Here is a 27,420-nt window from a genome sequence, read left to right as displayed (position 1 = left end):
GATGGAAATGATTATTTATGTTAAACTAATGAACTCACCAACCTTTTGGTTGACACTTTAAAGCATGTTTATTCTCATGTGTCAAAGAAATCTTCCGCTGTGCAATTGCTCATTTTAAAGATATTACTTGGAGTCATTCATGACATATTTTAAAAGACGTTGCATTCGAGTCGTTGAGTTCATCAAGATTATTATTAAGTCAATTATAGTTAGATATATTGTAAAATGGTATGCGTGTCGTCAACTTTCTATGTAACGAAAGATTTTCTTTTCAAAAACGCATGCAATGTTTGTAAAATGTATCATATAGAGGTCAAGTACCTCGCGATGTAATCAACTGTTGTGAATCGTTTATAATCGATATGGACTTCGTCCAGATGGATTAGGATGGGGTATGACAGTTGGTATCAGAGCGTTGGTCTTAGCGAACCAGGTCTTGCATTAGTGTGTCTAACTGATAGTTGTTAAGGTGCATTAGTGAGTCTGGACTTCGAGACCGTGTCTGCATGTCAAAAGTTTTGCTTATCATTTCTGGTCGGAAATCATCTGCTTATCATTCTTAGTCTAGACATATCTTACTGTATTGATTGCATGAATAGTGCATAAACAAAAATTCGTATCTTAGCGTATCTGCTAATTCATATCTTAGCATATATGTTATTGTTACCTTTGCCTGACAGCTTCCGTAGATTCCTCCGTAACTTATGGGATTTTAGTATTATATATGCATATGTAAATTATGTATTGCAGGGTACTAATCTACATCCTATAATTTATTTCTTATCGAAAATCCTTCGTCTGATCATACGAGATGAATCCCTCACCCAGTTCGAGTCCCTCAGATTTCGTTAGCTATTCTGATAGTTATTCGGACAGCTATTCTGACATGGATATTCACCTAAGCTCCGAAAGCGGTGTCACCAGAATGAATCAATCATTCAGCCATCCCCAATTCATCTGATGGGTTTGTAGTCAACTTAATCAAAGGAGACACGAAGAAGGCGATCCTTTCCATCAACCAAATTCACCTCTTGACGAAGAACGTGAAGCACTTACCGGTGAACCAGTCCGAAATATCATTTTCACCCTCATTTCCCTAATATCTCATCATGATTATATACTATTTCAGATTCTAAACCTCATTCATCCGCTCGTCCGAACCGATAATCATCCCGGCGTAATAGAAGAAGTCAATGAGCTTTGCGCTCAAGTAGTGGCTTTGGAAAATATGGTGCAAAACGTACCAGCTTCAGCAACATCACCGGCACCAACAGTGCCATCAGTAACAGCACCCGTACCATCAACAATCCATGCCTCAACATCTCATGATGTACCTCGAGTACAATCATCATTCTACGTATCGTTCTACATCATTTATCTTCGTACGACATAGCGATTATGCAATCTCTAATGTTTTAGAGATTATATATTCTTGTTCTAACGGTAAATCAAATGAGTTTAATATCATATTAACTCATTAAATCCATGATTACATCTGAAGAAAATATATATGTATATATGTTTTCATAAAGATTGTAATTAAAAATTCTTTTGTACAAACTGTTAATGGTGAAAATATTTTAACGGATAGGTAATACCCGAGGAATATTTAGATTTCACATTAATAAGTTCACTGTACATTCTTTCAAATCTGATTCAACAGTCATTTACTATTCTACTTACATTCACCGATATACGTATCCGTTCACCACAGAATAACCATTTCCATTCAATTTCATACTTGAATTTTGATCTATCAGAATCCAACAAGTGGCATAATGAAGAAAACATTGGACAAAAATAAAATTTATTAGAAACAAACAAATTAACTATGAGAAATTTTGTTAAGAATCCACGCTGACAAAATCCTAGCTAACTGTTCCTAGCTAACTGTTAATTCCTTATTACATTTTAATTATCGCAATTTATTTATCGCAATTTATTTTATCGCAATTTAATTATCGCAATTTTAGTTATCGTCATTTAATTTCTGTTATTTACTTTACGCATTTTATTTATCGTCATTTAATTCCTGTATTTATTTTACGCACTTTAAATATCGGGACACGTATACAAAGTTTTGACATATCATATCGACGCATCTATATATATTATTTGAAATCACCATAGACACTCTATATACAGTAATGATCGAGTTCTCTATACAGGGTTGAGGTTGATTCTCAAATAATATATATACTTTGAGTTGTGATCGAGTCTGAGACGTATACGGGTCACGACACGTATTAATTAATTCGAATATTATATATTAAACTATATATGAATTATTGGACTGTCAACTGCGGACTATCGACTGTGGACTAATAACATTGGACAATTAAAATAAATTAAAATATTGATTATAACATATGAAACTAAACAATTCTTCCAGTTGCCACTTGATCTCATCTTAAACCTCATTGTATCTCGACGATTACAATCTGCGTTCAAACCTGTCATAATTCCTGAAAACACCTCAATCGAGAGGATGAACCAACCGCACTTCATCTACGGAAGAAAAGATTTATGCATATAGTTATGCACCTAAAAACACTCGGAACCTGAGTAAACGTTTAACACGTAGCTATGCTAATTCCTTTAGCGTTATTATTACCGAAAATAACTTTGCATCTGCTGTTCGAGATAGCCATTTTTGTCACAGCTCCAGCAAGACAACTTCGACTTTTCGTACGAAACAACCTTATTATAACGTTGATATATACGCGTGCTCTTTTATTGTTACCGGGGAACCTTTTATATTCCACCATATTACCGTCAGCGTTTAATCATCTAAAAACACAATTCTCTTGAAACCACCTCGGATTAATAACCGATGATTCAGATATCATAGCATTAAATGCAGAGGAAATAGAAATATGGTAGATGGTCTAAACGGCCAAAAGTTTGATGATAAAGAATGGAGTATTGAAAACACTCAATAGGAAATTTAGTACCGAAAAGCGGATTATGCGAAACTATAAAAGAAGCCGTGGACAAATAACAAAGAATAAGTTTGACTTCAAAAAATCTAAATAATTCAATGCCTGCTGAAGTCTTTAGCGAATATCTTGCTCCTTACTCTAAACTCTTGCGGACAATAGTCTCCATCATCCTCTGATCTTAGATATTCAAAGATATTATCGTATCTTTCATTATAAATATCCTCCATATTTCTGAAGATATTTTCATAACTATTCTTATCTGAAATCATTTATCTCTTCGTGTTATCAGTGTTACATCATATAGGAACTGTTAGTTTCTATATTCTGTAAACTTTCGAGCTTAAAATATGAATGTTATTAAAGTAATGTTGGGAACTGATGCATGAGTTAGTATAATATAATGACACTTGATCAACGTGATTATATTACAGTAATTCATGCTGAGTTCTAATGAAACGTGATGATTCACAGTACCATCATCATGTGCCATGTTACACGACTCTTACATTTTACCCAATCTCCAAATATATTAAGAACATATCCTATTGATAGTTCTATTCTCAGTGATTCTGGTAATTTGACAAATCAAATTGTGCTATTTCGTTCTTTCTTGCTTGGAACATTAAGTTCATTCGGAACTCCATACCTACAAATTCTGGACCAATACTTGCGAAAAGAAAACAAAAGCATGAAGCTCCGAAATAGAAAGGGGGTATAAATCGCAGCAAATAAGAGAGAGCATTAACTGTGGATGACAATGGTTATAGGAGACAGAAGCAGGAACACCGAAATATAAGAGAAAATATAAAGCCCAATAACAACACAGAGATTACAAACCGTGGATATTAATACGAATAGCAAAATAAAGACATGGTAGAATTAAGAATAGTATTATCCCAAGGTAATAGTAGAAGTAAAAAGTAAACAGATTCTTCAGGTGGAAGATTAAAAAGAAGGATGACAGAAAGGAAAATATCAATGATTAGAACTGGATGAAGCATTTTCAAAATCTTTTAGAAGTAAGAATTAAGAATGAAAGTATAGAAAATGGGAGCGGTGGAAAATAATGGAACGGAAAAAGTTTAATTTATAATGGAAATATCAGACAGAGTAATCGAAGCAGATAACCGTATTTAATTATAGAGATCTTAATTTCCTTACTCGCCGAAGAGTCAAATCTTTTAGATTTCGAAGATTTTCTTTAAATCCCTTGAATTCTGGAATTCAACCAAGACAACGTTAAAAGTTAAGACGCACCTTATTTTCTGAATTCAACCATGACTAGTTAAAAGTTATGATTGAATTTTGTCTTTCTCATTTCACTTTTTCGTGATAGCTTCACTCGTACTCTTCGAGTAATCGAATTATCCTATCTATATTACTCAATGGTAATAAAACTCTAATTATCAGTTTATATGAGTCATGAAAACATTTTTATTATTAGCCATGACCACCTCACTCAAATTTCGGGACGAAATTTCTTTAACGGGTAGGTACTGTGACGACCCGGGAATTTCCGACCAAATTTAAACTTAATTCTTATATGATTTCGACACGATAAGCAAAGTCTGTAATGTTGAGTCATAAATATTTTGAACTGTTTCATATATTCGTTTGATTTTCGACCATTCCCGACGATTCACGAACAACTATATAAATAGATGCATATAGATATTATTGAAATAATATATGATTAAACTGTTAGAATTAAATATGTAAAATAATATGCGATGTAATGGAAACTATATTTATAAACATATAGATATATATAATTATGTATATAAATATATTACTTGTAGATATATAAAGTTATATTAAATCTATTTGTTTAAAAAATATATAATATATTTGTTTTAGTAATTAAACTTGCAATTTTAAAACTGTTTATATATAGAATGTGAATATATTAAAAATAAATGATTTCAAGCTTAATTAGTAAATGTCAGTAACACTCGGTTGACGTTTCGTTAGTTTTAAAATAAATATATTACATGTTCATGAAGGACTAAAATAAAAGTTGAACTGTAAATCGTTTACGATGATGTTAGATTTGTTAAAAATATTTTTACCTTTTTAAGTTTAAATATTAGTACTCCGTATATATAAATTGGTACATAAAATATATAATTATCGAATTTTTTTGATCAGGTTTCAAACAGTTAATGAGTGAAATAATTAATTATATTTAATCTAAAAGTTTGGGATTTTTAGGAACACTTTTATATTTTAACTGTTTAGCAACGGACACGATATAACACAGTCCGTAATAAGTGTCGGTAGGATGCGACAATTCAAATGGATGCTATTACTTCTTTATTAATACTTTCTGAATTGATGCACGTTATTAAGTCCTAATTAATATTATTATTACTGTGAATCACTATTATGAATTTGACAAAGCTTGATTCTTTTTCCATCTTATCAATATCACTATCTAGTAATATCTATTATCTATATCTATTTACATACAATTACATGTATACTGAGATAACCCAACACTCACCTTCCTACTTGTAATTTTTTTTTTTTTTGGTTAGTTCATGTATGATACACTAAAGTAAGATCATTTAAGAACCACCATTGAACTGAATTTTTGTTGTTGCTCCCTGTTTCATTTGCCAATCTAAATCAAAAACCACCCTCCAAGAACCATCACCAACCACTAATCATCATCACAAACACATCTTTATCAACACCCATTTAATAATACTGTTACTGTATATATATATATTTTTTTCGAGAGCCATCAACCAAACAACCATCACTTCTATTAAAGATCACTGTACGGCTGCTGCTAAATTCTCAATTCATTTCTGTTCTTTTCGTGAAATCATCACCATCTCCGTCTCCTCTTCTCATCCGAATACTACCACCAAGAACAACCATCATATCCTTCTATTTATATTTCGTGAGCAACCTTCTTTCGGCTTCCACTTCACAACCTCCATCTCCATCACCCATCGGCAACCACCATCGCCACCGGAGCACTACCACAACCCGGCCACCTTCACCGGCGACCACCATCAACTGTCGATAACTCATCAACCACCATCCATTCGGTTTACACATTACTTCTCCTTGTAATATGATCGATTAAAAACCTAACCAACCATCATCAAACAGCTCGATATACATAACCCACACACACCGAGCTCCTATTTTTTTTTTTCGAAACCATATATGATGATGAGGATGATGGACTGTGATATATTATGATGATGGTGAAACATACATAATGATAACAATATATAATGAACGAAGAAGATGACGTTAGTCGAGCCTAAGTATTGTTGCAATACATCTTTTCCTATCTCTCTTTCGTATCTATTCCTGCTTTGGTCAAGTCAGTCAAACCACCTTCTACAATCACCAATACCGCCACCACCTCAATCAAAACTGCCACTACTAAAATGATGAAGATATCGACATAAAATAATACGATGTTACTGTAGTAAAAAAAATGTGAAAATGAAGATGAATAGGAAGCGTGATTTTATGTTAAAGGTGATTCTTGTGTTCGATTATGAAGATAATTATGTTAATAGTTCAAGATATTTACGCGATGAAGACAACTGATGAAAGTAAGGATGAAGTGAAAGTTATGATCATTATGATAATGATAAAAGATGAAGAAAATTACAGACGTAAATAAGTGTTAAAACGAATTTACCTGCGAGTAATTTCAGAAAAACAAAACTGGTTCAGTGGTTTAACGTGTGTGTGTTGAGCGAAGGGTCCTGGGTTCGAAACTGGCTCCTGCATTTTTTATTTAGTTATTTATCACTATGGGCTCATAGATTAAAAGTTGGGCTTCAAGTGTTTAAATGTTGGGCCAGGCTTTGAATTAGGATTTTAACTGGTTAAATATAATCGGGCAGAATATTAAATCAGAGTAATAGGTGCTAGTTTGATGGTTATGTGCGTGTGACGGGTAGCGAGAGGTCGCAGGTTCGAGTCCCCTCTCGCGGAGCTTATTTTTTTTTATGCTTCTAAGGTATTATTATTATTATTATTATTATTATTATTATTATTATTGTTGTTGTTGTTGTTGTTGTTATTGTTGTTGTTATTATTATTATTTGTTGTTATTACAAGTATTATAACTATTATTATTAATATCATTACTAATATATGTATTATTATTATTAACAGGTTTAGGATTATTATTATTAATATCATTAATATGAAGATAATAAAATTTATTATTATTTTTTTATTAGTATCATGTTTATAATTATTAGTATTATTATTATCATTATTAATCATATCATTACTATTACTAGTATTATCATTATCATTATTAATAAAGTTATTATTTTTAGTAACTCACTAATGTCAAAACTATCTTTTTTTTTACAAATAAATGATTTTGTAAATAAAATGTATTTAGTACATATACTATAACTATATTAATATTTCATATACCTATATATATTAACATTACCTAGATAAATAATTACATGTAATAAACTATTGATTTTTAAACATAATAATAAAAATGTTTATATACATACATGTGTATATATGGATATATATATTAAAATAACTAAATGAATAGATATTAATCATTTTAAATATATATATATATATATATATATATATATATATATATATATATATATATATATATATATATATATATATATATATATATATATATATATATATAACATATAATTTAAGATATAATATAAGTATATGTTTTTAAACAGAATTTAATATAAATCCTATATAACTACAAATATATATAAATAATATATATTAATAAATAAAATTATTTGATTCCCATTATATATTTTAATATATATACAAACGATATAGGTTCGTGAATCCGAGGTCAACCCTGCATTGTTCAATGTCGTCATATGTATTTTTACTACAAAATACAGTATGGTGAGTTTCATTAATCCCTTTTTAAATGCTTTTGCAATATATATTTTTGGGACTGAGAATACATGCGCTGTTTTTATAATTGTTTTACGAAATAGACACAAGTAATTGAAACTACATTCTATGGTTGGATCATCTAATCGAATATGCCCTTTTTATTAAGTCTGGTAATCTAAGAATTAGGGAACAGACACCCTAATTGACGCGAACTCTAAAGATAGATCTATCGGGCCCAACAAGCCCCATCCAAAGTACCGGATGCTTTAGTACTTCGAAATTTATATCATGTCCGAAGGAGGATCCCGGAATGATGGGGATATTCTTATACGTATATTGTGAAGAATTTGAGTGCCTAGTTATGGGGACTTGCGGAGCCTTATTTTAGACGAAGCTCATAAGTCAAGATATTTAATTCACCCCGGTGCCAATAAGATGTACCACGACCTCAAAGAACAATATTGGTGGCCGATCATTAAAAGGGACATCGCTACATATGTTGGAAAGTGCCTAACTTGCTCCAAGATCAAAGCCGAACATCAAAGACCATCCGGATTACTTCAACAACCCGAAATCCCGCAATGGAAGTGGGAAAGAATAACGACGGATTTTATCACAAAACTACCAAAAACGGCAAGCAGTTATGATACTATTTGGGTTATTGTAGACCGTCTCACCAAATCCGCTCACTTCCTTGCCATGAAGGAAACCGAAAAAATGGAGAAACTTACATAACTTTACATTAAAGAGATCGTAGCCCATCACAGTGTACCATTATCGATTATTTCTGATCGAGATGGCCGTTTTGTTTCTAGATTTTGGCGTACTTTACAAGAAGCATTTTGAACACGATTAGACATGAGCACCGCTTACCATCCGCAAATGACGGACAAAGCAAACGAACAATTCAAACCTTGGAAGACATGTTACGAGCTTGCGTTATCGATTTTGGAAAAGCTTGGGACAAGCACTTGCCTCTCGCCGAATTCTCTTACAATAATAGTTATCACGCGAGCATTAAAGCCGCACCTTTCGAAGCTTTATGTGACGACCCGGAAATTTTTGACTAAATTTAAACCAAACTCTCGATACGATTTAATATTATTGACACGATAAGCAAAGTCTGTTAGGTTGAGTCTCACAAATTTTGAACTGTTTCAATTGACCTTCGAATATTCTCGACGATTCACGAACAACTATTTGTAAATATATATATATATATATATATATATATATATATATATATATATATATATATATATATATATATATATATACATGAATGTTAATTGTAAATATATTTATTTGAAAATATATATATATATATATAGTTATATAATCAAACCTGATATTAAAATGTATTTATATATACATGTAGTATATAGAAAATAAATGATTTCAAGCTTAATTAGTAAACGTCAGTAACACTCGATTGGCATCTCGTTAATGTTCATATAAATATAAAATGAGTTTATCAAGATTTAAAATAGAAGTTGAACTGTAAATCGATTACGGAGATTATAGACTTTACAGAAATATTTTTATTATTTTAGTTTAAATTTAAGTACTCCGTACATATTATTTGGAACAGAAAATAAATAATTAACGAACCTTTTTAATCAGGTTTCAAACAGTAAATGATCGAAATAATTAAATGTACTTAATTTAAAAATATGAGATTTTTCAGAAAACTTTTATATTTTAACTGTTTAGCAATGGACCACGAAATGATATCCTAATGAAACTGTCGGTAGAATAGTTGGTGATGGCTTTTAAATTATGAACGTGAGATTCTATTCTTTGTACACATCAACTTGATTGATATATTGTTAATTATTATTAATATTATATTATATTAAAAATTTGTTAGCTGTCATCTGTCCACTTCTTTTTATATGTATTAATATATACAGTACGCATCTAGATATATGATCATTCCGTATTGTTTTTCAAATAAAAACCTCACCACTCATATAACTTTCTAGTTTTCTGTAAAACACCAAATCATTTACCCATGATCTCCCTTGTTTGACACACTCTCTTTTCCTTTTTCCGTTTTAATCGATCATAAGCCAAACACCAAGTATTCATTTATATTTTCTGTGTTATTTTGTTGAACACCCCATCAACACCACTCACCCTCACCACCTTCTTGAATAACCCACCACTCCAACGGCCATCATCTTCTCCATGTAACCACCATCAACACCTCTGCATTTTATCATATTTTATTTTCTGTTTCTTTCATGTTTGAGCACCACAATCACCAAAAATCGACACCTTTTTAATCTCTCTTGCTGATCATACTCTCACCAAACACAAACGAAATCCACCCAAGCTACCATGGATGAGCTGCTGCTACAGTTTCTATTTTATTTTGGTTATGTCTACTGCTCGATGAAATAAAAACCACCATTTGCACCACCACAACTAACCGTGAACTGTTGCTCATGTACAAACTGTTTATGATCGAAGAAATACTACCAACCTGATGCTATTTGATCACCATACAACCACTACCCTTGAATCATTCGTCAACAACCATCTACCATCGAACCCATTTCACCACCTTCTTGCTTGATGAACGAAACAACCACTATCATCATCATATCCTTCGGCCACCATCAACAACCCGGCATAACCACACCTACTTCCACCATGAAATTTATGAACACACTTACACTAACCCACACAAACCACCTTTAACCGTTGCTATACTCGATCACTGTTCCTGCCTTGTACGAATCACCATTTAAACACCACCACCGGCTACTGTTTTTCCTCGAACACCATCATCACCATCAAAACCCATTTAAACACCACCATCACTCGTTAATGTTTTCCTGTTACTGTTTACTGTCACTGGACTGATGTTGTGCGGTTGCTGCTACAGCTACTAACTACTATTGCAGCTATTCAACGACCTACTTAACCACCTTTCATCACCCCACCTACAACTAACCACCACACCATCGTATTTTCTGTTTTAGTAGATAACCACCCAAGAACACAACTACTGCTGCTGTTGTTGCTATTAATTTTCGTAACCTAAAAACACGCACACACAATGATGAATGATGATACTGTTACAATGATATGGTCGATGTACGAAGAAACAAGGGAGGCTAAGAAGATAACGATGATGATTATGTGGTTACAGCTAGTTACATGATGAAAAGGTATCGATAATTATGTTTATGATTATGATGAGCTGTCAAAGGAGATGTTGATGTTAAAAGGATATCAAAGATGCTTTAAATCAAAACCCTTTTATTCTTTTGTGTTTTGTCGACTCATACTTTGTGATTACACCTGGACACCGAATTTTTCTTATCATGGGTCAACTAATTTTTGAAGTGGGCTGCGTATATTTTCTTTATTATCGAGCCATGTTGCTGTGTAGGGCCGATATATATTTTGTTATCGTTTTAGACTTGCAACGGGGCCTGCTGGGCCAAGTACTTTCTTAGCCTGTTGGGTCGAAAGTCAAATTTTCTTGTTGGGCCGTGAGCCATTTTCTATTTTTCTGTGGGTTGGACTTGCAAATGTTACATGATACATAACAAATTGATGATGTACGATGATGTTTTGATAACAATACTATGATGATACGTGATGTATGATAAAGGATTATGATGAATACATGACGATGATAATCATAAGACGATGATGAAGATTAGCACGATAGGAATGATGATAACGGTTTATAAGATGTTGATGTTACTATAAGGTACGTGAGATAGATGAGATAGATGAGATAGACGAACTAGATAAAGATGATGATAATCATGGATATTATGATAACTATAGGATGTGTACGGTGATGATGATTATGATATGAATGTGACAACGAATGATGACGGATTGGTTTGGTCATTGATCGAATTGAATTTTAAGGAAGAAGAAGAAACGGTTATCGGGTTATATATATTTCGGTTGTGTTTAAAAGCAGATAAATAGAAACAGATTAATGGTTTAGGTTGTTATCTAGTTAGCGGGACGTCGCGGGTTTAAACCCGGACTTGGGCATTTTTAGGGCTACTTCTTTGAGGTAGTTTACTTATTACTCATTATTATTATTATTATCATCATCCTTATTATTATTATTATTATTATTATTATTATTATTATTATTATTATTATTATTATTATTATTATTATTATTATTATTATTATTATTATTATTATTATTATTTTTATTATTATTACTCTTATTATTATTATTATCATTATTATCATTAGTAGTAAAGTTATTATTATCATAGTTATTATTATTATTAGTATTATTATTATCATTATTATTATTTTCATCAACATGATTTTTATATAATTTTATTTACATTATTTTTATTACCATTAATATTATTATTATTACGGTATTATTATTGCTACAAACAAAATAGCTAGTATTATTATTATCAAAATTATTATTTTTATTATCACTATTAAGATTATTATTATTAATGTACTAAATAAATATTATACATATAAGAAAAATATATTTACTACATATAACATAACTATATTAATACTTTATAATAAATATTAATAAATGTAATTAATTAGGTTATTAATGAATCACATAATTAAAATAACAATTAATTCACTAATAATACTTAAATTTGTTCGATTACCATTATATGTGTTAATATATATATAAATGATATAGGTTCGTGAATCCGAGGTCAACCCTACACTTGTTAAATGACGTCATATGTATTTTTACTACAAAATACAGTATGGTGAGTTTCATTTGCTCCCTTTTTAAATACTTTTGCAATATATATTTTTGGGACTGAGAATACATGCGCTATTTTTATAAATGTTTTACGAAATAGACACAAGTAATTGAAACTACATTATATGGGTGAATGATTGAAGCCGAATATGCCCCTTTTGCTTGGTAGCCTAAGAATTAGTAAACCGATCTACTAATTGACGCGAATCCTAAAGATAGATATATTGGGCCTAACGAACCCCATCCAAAGTACCAGATGCTTTTGTACTTCGAATTCGTTTTTTATCATGTCCAAAGGATTTCCCGGAATGATAGGGGATATTCTTATATGCATCTTGTTAATGTCGGTTACCAGGTGTTCACCATATGAATGATTTTTATCTCTATGTATGGGATGTATATTGAAATATGAAAACTTGTGGTCTATTAAAATGATGAAAATGATCGATTATGATAAACTAATGAACTCACCAACCTTTTGGTTGACACTTGAAAGCAGGTTTATTCTCAGGTATGAAAGAAATCTTCCGCTGTGCATTTGCTCATATTAGAGATATTAATTGGAGTCATTCATGACATATTTTGAAAGACGTTGCATTCGAGTCGTCGACTTCATCAAGATTATTACTAAGTCAATTATAGTTGGATATATTATGAAATGGTATGCATACCGTCAACTTTCGAGGTAATGAAAGTTTGTCTTTTAAAAACGAATGCAATGTTTGTAAAATGTATCATATAGAGGTCAAGTACCTCGCGATGTAACCAAATGTAATGTATTCATCCAGATGGATTAGGATGGGTCATGACATGTGGTATCAGAGCGGTGGTCTTAGCGAACCAGGTCTTGCATTAGTGTGTCTAACTAATAGTTGTTTAGATGCATTAGTGAGTCTGGACTTCGACAGTGTCTGCATGTCAAAAGTTTTGCTTATAATTTCGTGTTAAAAATTACCTGCTTATCATTCTTAGTCTAGACACATCTTACTGCATTGATTGCATGAATAGTGTGTAGACAAAATTCATATCTTATCGTATCTGTTATTGTTGAAATGTCCCGTTCTTATTGATTAAAAACGTTCCATATTAATTGATTTCGTTGCGAGGTTTTGACCTCTATATGAGACGTTTTTCAAAGACTGCATTCATTTTAAAACAAACCATAACCTTTATTTCATCAATAAAGGTTTAAAAAGCTTTACGTAGATTATCAAATAATGATAATCTAAAATATCCTGTTTACACACGACCATTACATAATGGTTTACAATACAAATATGTTACAACAAAATAAGTTTCTTGAATGCAGTTTTTACACAATATCATACAAGCATGGACTCCAAATCTCGTCCTTATTTAAGTATGCGACAGTGGAAGCTCTTAATAATCACCTGAGAATAAACATGCTTAAAACGTCAACAAAAATGTTGGTGAGTTATAGGTTTAACCTATATATATCAAATCGTAACAATAGACCACAAGATTTCATATTTCAATACACATCCCATACATAGAGATAAAAATCATTCATATGGTGAACACCTGGTAACCGACATTAACAAGATGCATATATAAGAATATCCCCATCATTCCGGGACACCCTTCGGATATGATATAAATTTCGAAGTACTAAAGCATCCGGTACTTTGGATGGGGTTTGTTAGGCCCAATAGATCTATCTTTAGGATTCGCGTCAATTAGGGTGTCTGTTCCCTAATTCTTAGATTACCAGACTTAAATAAAAAGGGGCATATTCGATTTCGATAATTCAACCATAGAATGTAGTTTCACGTACTTGTGTCTATTTTGTAAATCATTTATAAAACCTGCATGTATTCTCATCCCAAAAATATTAGATTTTAAAAGTGGGACTATAACTCACTTTCACAGATTTTTACTTCGTCGGGAAGTAAGACTTGGCCACTGGTTGATTCACGAACCTATAACAATATATACATATATATCAAAGTATTTTCAAAAATATATTTACAACACTTTTAATATATTTTGATGTTTTAAGTTTATTAAGTCAGCTGTCCTCGTTAGTAACCTACAACTAGTTGTCCACAGTTAGATGTACAGAAATAAATTGATAAATATTATCTTGAATCAATCCACGACCCAGTGTATACGTATCTCAGTATTGATCACAACTCAAACTATATATATTTTGGAATCAACCTCAACCCTGTATAGCTAACTCCAACATTCACATATAGAGTGTCTATGGTTGTTCCGAAATATATATAGATGTGTCGACATGATAGATCGAAACATTGTATACATGTCTATGGTATCTCAAGATTACATAATATATAATACAAGTTGATTAAGTTATGGTTGGAATAGATTTGTTACCAATTTTCACGTAGCTAAAATGAGAAAAATTATCCAATCTTGTTTTACCCATAACTTCTTCATTTTAAATCCGTTTTGAGTGAATCAAATTGCTATGGTTTCATATTGAACTCTATTTTATGAATCTAAACAGAAAAAGTATAGGTTTATAGTCGAAAAAATAAGTTACAAGTCGTTTTTGTAAAGGTAGTCATTTCAGTCGAAAGAACGACATCTAGATGACCATTTTAGAAAACATACTTTCACTTTGAGTTTAACCATAATTTTTGGATATAGTTTCATGTTCATAATAAAAATTATTTTCTAACAATAACAACTTTTAAATCAAAGTTTATCATAGTTTTTAATTAAGTAACCCAAAACAGCCCGCGGTGTTACTACGACGGCGTAAATCCGGTTTTACGGTGTTTTTCGTGTTTCCAGGTTTTAAATCATTAAGTTAGCATATCATATAGATATAGAACATGTGTGTAGTTAATTTTAAAAGTCAAGTTAGAATGATTAACTTTTGTTTGTGAACAAGTTTAGAATTAACTAAACTATGTTCTAGTGATTACAAGTTTAAACCTTCGAATAAGATAGCTTTATATGTATGAATCGAATGATGTTATGAACATCATTACTACCTTAATTTCCTTGGATAAACCTACTGGAAAATAGAAAAATGGATCTAGCTTCAATGGATCCTTGGATGGCTCGAAGTTCTTGAAGCAGAATCATGACACGAAAACAAGTTCAAGTAAGATCATCACTTGAAATAAGATTGTTATAGTTATAGAAATTGAACCAAAGTTTGAATATGATTATTACCTTGTATTAGAATGATAACCTACTGTAAGAAACAAAGATTTCTTGAGGTTGGATGATCACCTTACAAGATTGGAAGTGAGCTAGCAAACTTGAAAGTATTCTTGATTTTATGAAACTAGAACTTTTGGAATTTATGAAGAACACTTAGAACTTGAAGATAGAACTTGAGAGAGATCAATTAGATGAAGAAAATTGAAGAATGAAAGTGTTTGTAGGTGTTTTTGGTCGTTGGTGTATGGATTAGATATAAAGGATATGTTATTTTGTTTTCATGTAAATAAGTCATGAATGATTACTCATATTTTTGTAATTTTATGAGATATTTCATGCTAGTTGCCAAATGATGGTTCCCACATGTGTTAGGTGACTCACATGGGCTGCTAAGAGCTGATCATTGGAGTGTATATACCAATAGTACATACATCTAAAAGCTGTGTATTGTACGAGTACGAATACGGGTGCATACGAGTAGAATTGTTGATGAAACTGAACGAGGATGTAATTGTAAGCATTTTTGTTAAGTAGAAGTATTTTGATAAGTGTCTTGAAGTCTTTCAAAAGTGTATGAATACATATTAAAACACTACATGTATATACATTTTAACTGAGTCGTTAAGTCATCGTTAGTCGTTACATGTAAATGTTGTTTTGAAACCTTTAGGTTAACGATCTTGTTAAATGTTGTTAACCCAATGTTTATAATATCAAAAGAGATTTTAAATTATTATATTATCATGATATTATGATGTACGAATATCTCTTAATATGATATATATACATTAAATGTCGTTACAACGATAATCGTTACATATATGTCTCGTTTCAAAATCATTAAGTTAGTAGTCTTGTTTTTACATATGTAGTTCATTGTTAATATACTTAATGATATGTTTACTTATCATAATATCATGTTAACTATATATATAACCATATATATGTCATCATATAGTTTTTACAAGTTTTAACGTTCGTGAATCACCGGTCAACTTGGGTGGTCAATTGTCTACATGAAACCTATTTCAATTAATCAAGTCTTAACAAGTTTGATTACTTAACATGTTGGAAACATTTAATCATGTAAATATCAATCTCAATTAATATATATAAACATGGAAAAGTTCGGGTCACTACAGTACCTACCCGTTAAATAAATTTCGTCCCGAAATTTTAAGCTGTTGAAGGTGTTGACGAATCTTCTGGAAATAGATGCGGGTATTTCTTCTTCATCTGATCTTCACGCTCCCAGGTGAACTCGGGTCCTCTACGAGCATTCCATCGAACCTTAACAATTGGTATCTTGTTTTTCTTAAGTCTTTTAACCTCACGATCCATTATTTCGACGGGTTCTTCGATGAATTGAAGTTTTTCGTTGATTTGGATTTCATCTAACGGAATAGTGAGATCTTCTTTAGCAAAACATTTCTTCAAATTCGAGACGTGGAAAGTGTTATGTACAGCCGCGAGTTGTTGAGGTAACTCAAGTCGGTAAGCTACTGGTCCGACACGATCAATAATCTTGAATGGTCCAATATACCTTGGATTTAATTTCCCTCGTTTACCAAATCGAACAACGCCTTTCCAAGGTTCAACTTTAAGCATGATCATCTCTCCAATTTCAAATTCTATATCTTTTCTTTTAATGTCAGCGTAGCTCTTTTGTCGACTTTGGGCGGTTTTCAACCGTTGTTGAATTTGGATGATCTTCTCGGTAGTTTCTTGTATAATCTCCGGACCCGTAATCTGTCTATCTCCCACTTCACTCCAACAAATCGGAGACCTGCACTTTCTACCATAAAGTGCTTCAAACGGCGCCATCTCAATGCTTGAATGGTAGCTGTTGTTGTAGGAAAATTCTGCTAACGGTAGATGTCGATCCCAACTGTTTCCGAAATCAATAACACATGCTCGTAGCATGTCTTCAAGCGTTTGTATCGTCCTTTCACTCTGCCCATCAGTTTGTGGATGATAGGCAGTACTCATGTCTAGACGAGTTCCTAATGCTTGCTGTAATGTCTGCCAGAATCTTGAAATAAATCTGCCATCCCTATCAGAGATAATAGAGATTGGTATTCCATGTCTGGAGACGACTTCCTTCAAATACAATCGTGCTAACTTCTCCATCTTGTCATCTTCTCTTATTGGCAGGAAGTGTGCTGATTTGGTGAGACGATCAACTATTACCCAAATAGTATCAAAACCACTTGCAGTCCTTGGCAATTTAGTGATGAAATCCATGGTAATGTTTTCCCATTTCCATTCCGGGATTTCAGGTTGTTGTAGTAGACCTGATGGTTTCTGATGTTCAGCTTTGACCTTAGAACACGTCAAACATTCTCCTACATATTTAGCAATATCGGCTTTCATACCTGGCCACCAAAAATGTTTCTTAAGATCCTTGTACATCTTCCCCGTTCCAGGATGTATTGAGTATCTGGTTTTATGAGCTTCTCTAAGTACCATTTCTCTCATATCTCCAAATTTTGGTACCCAAATCCTTTCAGCCCTATACCGGGTTCCGTCTTCCCGAATATTAAGATGCTTCTCCGATCCTTTGGGTATTTCATCCTTTAAATTTCCCTCTTTTAAAACTCCTTGTTGCGCCTCCTTTATTTGAGTAGTAAGGTTAGTGTGAATCATTATATTCATAGATTTTACTCGAATGGGTTCTCTGTCCTTTCTGCTCAAGGCGTCGGCTACCACATTTGCCTTCCCCGGGTGGTAACGAATCTCAAAGTCGTAATCATTCAACAATTCAATCCACCTACGCTACCTCATATCCAGTTGTTTCTGATTAAATATGTGTTGAAGACTTTTGTGGTCGGTATATATAATACTTTTGACCCCATATAAGTAGTGCCTCCAAGTCTTTAATGCAAAAACAACCACGCCTAATTCCAAATCATGCGTCGTATAATTTTGCTCTTGAATCTTCAATTGTCTAGACGCATAAGCAATCACCTTCGTCCGTTGCATTAATACACAACCGAGACCTTGCTTTGATGCGTCACAATAAATCACAAAATCATCATTCCCTTCAGGCAATGACAATATAGGTGCCGTAGTTAGCTTTTTCTTCAATAATTGAAACGCCTTCTCTTGTTCATCCTTCCATTCAAATTTCTTCCCTTTATGCGTTAATGCAGTCAAGGGTTTTGCTATTTTGGAGAAATCTTGGATGAATCTTCTGTAGTAACCAGCCAATCCTAAAAATTGACCTATATGCTTCGGAGTTTTTGGGGTTTCCCACTTTTCAACGGTTTCTATCTTTGCCGGATCCACCTTAATACCTTCTTTGTTCACTATGTGACCGAGGAATTGAACTTCTTCCAACCAAAATGCACACTTTGAAAACTTAGCGTACAATTCTTCCTTCCTCAATACTTCTAACACCTTTCTCAAATGTTCACCGTGTTCTTGGTCATTCTTTGAGTAAATAAGTATGTCATCAATGAAAACAATGACAAACTTGTCAAGGTATGGTCCACACACTCGGTTCATAAGGTCCATGAACACAGCTGGTGCATTAGTTAAACCAAACGGCATGACCATAAACTCGTAATGACCGTAACGTGTTCTGAAAGCAGTCTTTGGAATATCATCTTCTTTCACCCGCATTTGATGATACCCGGAACGTAAGTCAATCTTTGAATAAACAGACGAGCCTTGTAGTTGATCAAATAAGTCATCGATTCTCGGTAGTGGGTAGCGGTTCTTGATGGTAAGTTTGTTCAACTCTCGGTAGTCGATACACAACCTGAATGTACCATCTTTCTTCTTGACAAACAAAACAGGAGCTCCCCACAGTGATGTGCTTGGTCGAATGAAACCACGTTCTAATAGTTCTTATAGTTGGCTTTGCAGTTCTTTCATCTCGCTGGGTGCGAGTCTATAAGGAGCACGAGCTATTGGTGCAGCTCCTGGTACAAGATCTATTTGAAATTCAACAGATCGATGTGGAGGTAATCCCGGTAATTCTTTTGGAAATACATCGAGAAATTCTTTTGCAATGGGAACATCATTGATGCTCTTTTCTTCAGTTTGTACTTTCTCGACGTGTGCTAGAACAGCATAGCAACCTTTTCTTATTAGTTTTTGTGCCTTCAAATTACTAATAATATGTAGCTTCGTGTTGCCCTTTTCTCCTTACACCATTAAGGGTTTTCCTTTTTCTCGTATAATGCGAATTGCATTTTTGTAACAAACGATCTCTGCTTTCACTTCTTTCAACCAGTCCATACCGATTATCACATCAAAACTCCCTAACTCTACTGGTATCAAATCAATCTTAAATGTTTCGCTAACCAGTTTAATTTCTCGATTCCGACGTATACTATCTGCTGAAATTAATTTACCATTTGCTAATTCGAGTAAAAATTTACTATCCAAAGGCGTCAATGGACAACTTAATTTAGCACAAAAATCTCTACTCATATAGCTTCTATCCGCACCCGAATCAAATAAAACGTAAGCAGATTTATTGTCAATAAGAAACGTACCCGTAACAAGCTCCGGGTCTTCTTGTGCCTCTGCCGCATTAATATTGAAAACTCTTCCGCGGCCTTGTCCATTCGTGTTCTCCTGGTTCGGGCAATTTCTAATAATGTGGCCCGGTTTTCCACATTTATAACAAACTACATTGGCATAACTTGCTCCGACACTACTTGCTCCGCCATTACTCGTTCCGACACCATTTGTTCCTTTCGTTCTATTAACCCCTGGTCCGTAGACCTCACACTTCGCCGCGCTATGACCATTTCTTTTACACTTGTTGCAAAATTTGGTGCAGAACCCCGAGTGATACTTTTCACACCTTTGGCATAGCTGCTTCTGATTGTTGTTGTTGTTGCGGTTATTATTGTTGTTGGGATGATTGTTGTAGTTGTTGTTGTTGTTGTTGTTGTTGTTGGGCCGTTTGTTGTAGTTGCGATTGATGTTGCGATTGTTGGGATAATTGTTGCGATTATTGTTGTAATCGCTGTTGTTGTTGTATTGGTGATTCTTATCACCGTTTTCCTCCCACTTTCTTTTGACTTGCTTCACATTGGCCTCTTCAGCAGTCTGTTCTTTAATTCTTTCTTCAATCTAGTTCACTAGTTTGTGAGCCATTCTACATGCCTGTTGTATGGAGGCGGGCTCGTGTGAACTTATATCTTCTTGGATTCTTTCCGGTAATCCTTTCACAAACGCGTCGATCTTCTCTTCCTCATCTTCGAATGCTCCCGGACACAATAGGCACAATTCTGTGAATCGTCTTTCGTACGTGGTAATATCAAATCCTTGAGTTCGTAACCCTCTAAGTTCTGTCTTGAGCTTATTGACCTCGGTTCTGGGACGGTACTTCTCGTTCATCAAGTGCTTGAATGCTGACCACGGTAGTGCGTACGCATCATCTTGTCCCACTTGCTCTAGATAGGTATTCCACCATGTTAACGCAGAACCTGTGAAGGTATGCGTAGCGTACTTCACTTTGTCCTCTTCAGTACACTTACTTATGGCAAACACTGATTCGACCTTCTCGGTCCACCGTTTCAATCCGATCGGTCCTTCGGTTCCATCAAATTCCAAAGGTTTGCAGGCAGTGAATTCTTTGTAGGTGCATCCTACACGATTTCCTGTACTGCCAGATCCAAGGTTATTGTTGGTATGTAGCGCAGCCTGTACTGCGGCTATGTTTGAAGCTAGAAAAGTACGGAATTCCTCTTCATTCATATTCACGGTGTGTCGAGTAGTCGGTGCCATTTCCTTCAAAATAGTCAAATGGAACAACTTAATCATACAGAATATTAAGAGTAGTTAATAGTATTTCGCAGCATAATATGAACTCATTTATAAAAGATTTTTCTTCATATTAGCGTTTTATAAGTTTAAATTCGGGTAGTACCTACCCGTTAAGTTCATACTTAGTAGCTAATATACAATTCAACTACTACAATTCTATATGAAAAACTGATTGTAATAATATTTCGCGTTCAAACTTTTATACAATATTTTACAAACTTACAATACCGCTTATTTTACATAAAGCATGAAATATAGCACACAATAACTTTGATACAAGATAGTTGTGAAGATAATTCTAGCTAGTACACAAGTCGTTCAGCAAAGGCAATAAAGACACGTAATTCATACGTCCAGAAACAAGTCATGCATTCTGGTTTTACTAGGACTACTTCCCATCCTTGGTCTTGTGGAACATAACCATTATGGCCGTTGATAAGACAGCGTGTTGTAATGTCGTCAAAGGGACGAGGGTTACGTAATGACCAACAGTCTCGTAATAACCTAAAAACCTCATTTCTTACCCCAATTACCGACTCCGTCACTTGTGGGAACGTTTTGTTTAATAGTTGTTGCTCGATGTTCTTGTTCTCACTTTGGTGAGAAGCGAACATTACTAACCCGTAAGCATAACATGCTTCTTTTTGTTGCATGTTAGCCGCTTTTTCTAAATCACGAAGTCCAATATTCGGATATATTGAGTCAAAATAATTTCTTAACCCGTTGCGTAAAATAGCATTTGGGTTCCCCGCAATATATGCGTCAAAGTAAACACATCGTAACTTATGGGTTTCCCAATGTGATATCCCCCATCTTTCAAACGAAAGTCTCTTATAAACCAAGACATTCTTGGAACGTTCTTCGAATGTCTTACAAACTGATCTCGCCTTAAATAGTTGTGCTGAGGAATTCTGGCCGACTCTAGACAAGATTTCATCAATCATGTCTCCGGGTAGGTCTCTTAAAATATTGGGTTGTCTATCCATTTTGTGTTTTTATACTGTAAAATAGACAAGAGTTAGATTCATAAAAAAAATACTTATTAATACAAGCAATTTTTACATATATCATAAAGCATAAGCACACTATATTACATATATTACACCACACGAATACAACTATCTTATTCCGACTCGCTTGTTTCTTCTTCTTCGGTTTTGGTTCGTTTTGCCAAGTTTCTAGGGATATATGATGTTCCCCTAATACGAGCCGTCGTTATCCACATTGGTTTAGAAAAACCTGGTGGTTTAGAGGTTCCCGGGTCATTGTTACAACTTAAGGACTTCGGGGGTTGACGATACATATAAAGTTCATCGGGGTTGGAATTAGATTTCTCTATTTTTATGCCCTTTCCCTTATTATTTTCTTTTGCCTTTTTAAATTCAGTTGGGGTAATTTCTATAACATCATCGGAATTCTCGTCGGAATCCGATTCATCGGAGAATTGGTAATCCTCCCAATATTTTGCTTCCTTGGCGGAAACACCATTGACCATAATTAACCTTGGTCGGTTGGTTGAGGATTTTCTTTTACTTAACCGTTTTATTATTTCCCCCACCGGTTCTATTTCTTCATCCTGTTCCGATTCTTCTTCCGGTTCCGATTCTTCTTCCGGTTCCGACTCTTCTTCCGGTTCCTCTTCGGGAACTTGTGAATCAGTCCACGAATCATTCCAATTTACATTTGACTCTTCATTATTATTAGGTGAGTCAATGGGACTTGTTTTAGAGGTAGACATCTATCACATAATATCAAACGCGTTAAGAGATTAATATATCACATAATATTCACATGTTAAAAATATATAGTTTCCAACAAAATTTGTTAAGCAATCATTTTTCAAGTAAACACGGTCGAAGTCCAGACTCACTAATGCATCCTAACAAACTCGATAAGACACACTAATGCAAAATTCTGGTTCTCTAAGACCAACGCTCTGATACCAACTGAAATGTCCCGTTCTTATTGATTAAAAACGTTCCATATTAATTGATTTCGTTGCGAGGTTTTGACCTCTATATGAGACGTTTTTCAAAGACTGCATTCATTTTAAAACAAACCATAACCTTTATTTCATCAATAAAGGTTTAAAAAGCTTTACGTAGATTATCAAATAATGATAATCTAAAATATCCTGTTTACACACGACCATTACATAATGGTTTACAATACAAATATGTTACAACAAAATAAGTTTCTTGAATGCAGTTTTTACACAATATCATACAAGCATGGACTCCAAATCTCGTCCTTATTTAAGTATGCGACAGTGGAAGCTCTTAATAATCACCTGAGAATAAACATGCTTAAAACGTCAACAAAAATGTTGGTGAGTTATAGTTTTAACCTATATATATCAAATCGTAACAATAGACCACAAGATTTCATATTTCAATACACATCCCATACATAGAGATAAAAATCATTCATATGGTAAACACCTGGTAACCGACATTAACAAGATGCATATATAAGAATATCCCCATCATTCCGGGACACCCTTCGGATATGATATAAATTTCGAAGTACTAAAGCATCCGGTACTTTGGATGGGGTTTGTTAGGCCCAATAGATCTATCTTTAGGATTCGCGTCAATTAGGGTGTCTGTTCCCTAATTCTTAGATTACCAGACTTAAATAAAAAGGGGCATATTCGATTTCGATAATTCAACCATAGAATGTAGTTTCACGTACTTGTGTCTATTTTGTAAATCATTTATAAAACCTGCATGTATTCTCATCCCAAAAATATTAGATTTTAAAAGTGGGACTATAACTCACTTTCACAGATTTTTACTTCGTCGGGAAGTAAGACTTGGCCACTGGTTGATTCACGAACCTATAACAATATATACATATATATCAAAGTATGTTCAAAAATATATTTACAACACTTTTAATATATTTTGATGTTTTAAGTTTATTAAGTCAGCTGTCCTCGTTAGTAACCTACAACTTGTTGTCCACAGTTAGATGTACAGAAATAAATTGATAAATATTATCTTGAATCAATCCACGACCCAGTGTATACGTATCTCAGTATTGATCACAACTCAAACTATATATATTTTGGAATCAACCTCAACCCTGTATAGCTAACTCCAACATTCACATATAGAGTGTCTATGGTTGTTCCGAAATATATATAGATGTGTCGACATGATAGATCGAAACATTGTATACATGTCTATGGTATCTCAAGATTACATAATATACAATACAAGTTGATTAAGTTATGGTTGGAATAGATTTGTTACCAATTTTCACGTAGCTAAAATGAGAAAAATTATCCAATCTTGTTTTACCCATAACTTCTTCATTTTAAATCCGTTTTGAGTGAATCAAATTGCTATGGTTTCATATTGAACTCTATTTTATGAATCTAAACAGAAAAAGTATAGGTTTATAGTCGAAAAAATAAGTTACAAGTCGTTTTTGTAAAGGTAGTCATTTCAGTCGAAAGAACGACATCTAGATGACCATTTTAGAAAACATACTTTCACTTTGAGTTTAACCATAATTTTTGGATATAGTTTCATGTTCATAATAAAAATTATTTTCTAACAATAACAACTTTTAAATCAAAGTTTATCATAGTTTTTAATTAAGTAACCCAAAACAGCCCGCGGTGTTACTACGACGGCGTAAATCCGGTTTTACGGTGTTTTTCGTGTTTCCAGGTTTTAAATCATTAAGTTAGCATATCATATAGATATAGAACATGTGTGTAGTTAATTTTAAAAGTCAAGTTAGAATGATTAACTTTTGTTTGCGAACAAGTTTAGAATTAACTAAACTATGTTCTAGTGATTACAAGTTTAAACCTTCGAATAAGATAGCTTTATATGTATGAATCGAATGATGTTATGAACATCATTACTACCTTAATTTCCTTGGATAAACCTACTGGAAAAGAGAAAAATGGATCTAGCTTCAATGGATCCTTGGATGGCTCGAAGTTCTTGAAGCAGAATCATGACACGAAAACAAGTTCAAGTAAGATCATCACTTGAAATAAGATTGTTATAGTTATAGAAATTGAACCAAAGTTTGAATATGATTATTACCTTGTATTAGAATGATAACCTACTGTAAGAAACAAAGATTTCTTGAGGTTGGATGATCACCTTACAAGATTGGAAGTGAGCTAGCAAACTTGAAAGTATTCTTGATTTTATGAAACTAGAACTTTTGGAATTTATGAAGAACACTTAGAACTTGAAGATAGAACTTGAGAGAGATCAATTAGATGAAGAAAATTGAAGAATGAAAGTGTTTGTAGGTGTTTTTGGTCGTTGGTGTATGGATTAGATATAAAGGATATGTTATTTTGTTTTCATGTAAATAAGTCATGAATGATTACTCATATTTTTGTAATTTTATGAGATATTTCATGCTAGTTGCCAAATGATGGTTCCCACATGTGTTAGGTGACTCACATGGGCTGCTAAGAGCTGATCATTGGAGTGTATATACCAATAGTACATACATCTAAAAGCTGTGTATTGTACGAGTACGAATACGGGTGCATACGAGTAGAATTGTTGATGAAACTGAACGAGGATGTAATTGTAAGCATTTTTGTTAAGTAGAAGTATTTTGATAAGTGTCTTGAAGTCTTTCAAAAGTGTATGAATACATATTAAAACACTACATGTATATACATTTTAACTGAGTCGTTAAGTCATCGTTAGTCGTTACATGTAAATGTTGTTTTGAAACCTTTAGGTTAACGATCTTGTTAAATGTTGTTAACCCAATGTTTATAATATCAAAAGAGATTTTAAATTATTATATTATCATGATATTATGATGTACGAATATCTCTTAATATGATATATATACATTAAATGTCGTTACAACGATAATCGTTACATATATGTCTCGTTTCAAAATCATTAAGTTAGTAGTCTTGTTTTTACATATGTAGTTCATTGTTAATATACTTAATGATATTTTTACTTATCATAATATCATGTTAACTATATATATAACCATATATATGTCATCATATAGTTTTTACAAGTTTTAACGTTCGTGAATCACCGGTCAACTTGGGTGGTCAATTGTCTACATGAAACCTATTTCAATTAATCAAGTCTTAACAAGTTTGATTACTTAACATGTTGGAAACATTTAATCATGTAAATATCAATCTCAATTAATATATATAAACATGGAAAAGTTCGGGTCACTACAATTGTTACCTTTGCCAGACAGCTTCCGTAGATTCCTCCGTAACTTATGGGATTTTAGTATTATATATGCATATGTAAATTATGTATTGCAGGGTACTAATCTACATCCTATAATCTATTTCTTATCGAAAATCCTTCATCTGATCGTATAAGATGAATCCCTCAACCAGTTTGAGTCCCTCAGATTCCGATAGCTATCCCGATATGGATTTCCACTCGAGCTCCGAAAGCAGTGTAACTGGAATGGATCAACCAATAAGTCATCACCAATTCTGGATGAATTGGGGATGGGTTCGTAGCCTACTTAATCATTGGAGACAAGAAGAAAGTGATCCCTTCCATCCACCATATTGCTCACTTGGCAATGAACCTGAAGCACTTACCGGCGAACCTGTTCGTGATACCATTTTCTCTCTCATTTCCAGAGTATCCCGTTACGATTATATACTATCTCATATTCTAGATCTTATTCATCAACTCGTCCGAACCGACAATCATCCCGGTGTAATAGAAGAAGTCAACGAGCTTCGCGCCCGAGTTGTAGCTTTGGAAAATATGGGACAAAACATACCAGCTTCGGCAACATCACCGGCACCAACAGTACCATCAGTAACAGCACCCGTACCATCAACAATCCATGCCTCAACATCTCATTCTGTACCTCGAGTATAATCATCGTTCTCCGTATCGTTCTACATCAATTATCTTC

This window comes from Rutidosis leptorrhynchoides, chromosome 1, assembly GCF_046630445.1.
Source record: "Rutidosis leptorrhynchoides isolate AG116_Rl617_1_P2 chromosome 1, CSIRO_AGI_Rlap_v1, whole genome shotgun sequence".
In the NCBI taxonomy this organism is placed as follows: Eukaryota; Viridiplantae; Streptophyta; class Magnoliopsida; order Asterales; family Asteraceae; genus Rutidosis; species Rutidosis leptorrhynchoides.
The sequence above is the reverse complement of the archived record's forward strand: the minus strand, read 5'-3'. Positions refer to the sequence as shown.